The sequence below is a fragment of the Petaurus breviceps genome, unplaced genomic scaffold (assembly GCF_028583685.1).
Source record: "Petaurus breviceps papuanus isolate PSGF00001 unplaced genomic scaffold, PetGlider_PUasm1.0 79, whole genome shotgun sequence".
NCBI classification, from domain to species: domain Eukaryota; kingdom Metazoa; phylum Chordata; class Mammalia; order Diprotodontia; family Petauridae; genus Petaurus; species Petaurus breviceps.
In genome coordinates this window covers 1,722,789-1,723,828 of record NW_027186523.1, presented here as the reverse complement: position 1 = coordinate 1,723,828, position 1,040 = coordinate 1,722,789, and positions in this window count along the sequence as shown.

Here is a 1,040-nt window from a genome sequence, read left to right as displayed (position 1 = left end):
TTTTTCATATGTACAAAACAAGTGAAACAACTGCATCTCCAAAAATTTGTGCAATATTCTTTTTTCCTTTCATGAAAACTCAAAGTGCTATATAAATGCACATTGTTATTATATCATCATTTAGGAATTTTGACATTCTAGTGCCAGCTGTTCTCCTCTTAAGCATGGCTTTGATGTCTGCACAGATCACAGTCCAAACCTTTAGTACTAGACACTTGGCCCTACCATTGACGATTATTATAATGATTACTAAATTTGTTGACATTCACTTAAGCAACAGGGACAAGATTTCCTTTCATAAGAGATATGAGCAATTTCATTAGAGCTTGTCATTCATCTTTGTACCTCTGTAATATACCTTGTACATAGTGTATATTTCATTGAAGGTTTAAATTAAATAAATTATCTTATTTAAAGAGAAGTCTAGTTAAATAAATTATCTTATTTAAAGAGAAGTCTAGTTAAGGTAGGTCTAAGGGAATTTGAGGTCTTTTAAGAGTGGCAGATCAGCTCTCTTTCCCTGTCATTGCTGAGTCGAGCAGGAGGCAGAGGCTCTTGGGTATTTTCAAGATTTAGCTTCACCCGTGAACCGGTGCCATGGCCAAGGAAGGCATTGCTGCTGGAGGTGTAATGGACGTTAACACCACTCTACAAGAAGTGCTGAAGACCGCACTCATCCACAATGGCCTAGCTCATGGAATTCGTGAAGCTGCCAAAGCCTTGGACTAACGCCAAGCCCATCTTTGTGTACTTGCTTCCAACTGTGATGAACCTATGTATGTAAAGGTGGTTAATGCCCTAAGTGCTGAACATCAAATCAACTTGATCAAGGTTGATTATAAGAAGCTGGGTGAATGGGTAGGCCTCTGAAAAGTTGACAGAGAGGAAAAGCCCTATAAAGTGGTTGGCTGAAGTTGCGTTGTTGTTAAGGACTATGGCAAGGAATCTCAGGCCAAAGATGTCATTGAAGAATATTTTAAATGCAAGAAATAAATAAGTAAAAGCCTTGGTCCGATTTGCAAAAAAAAAAAAAAAAAAAA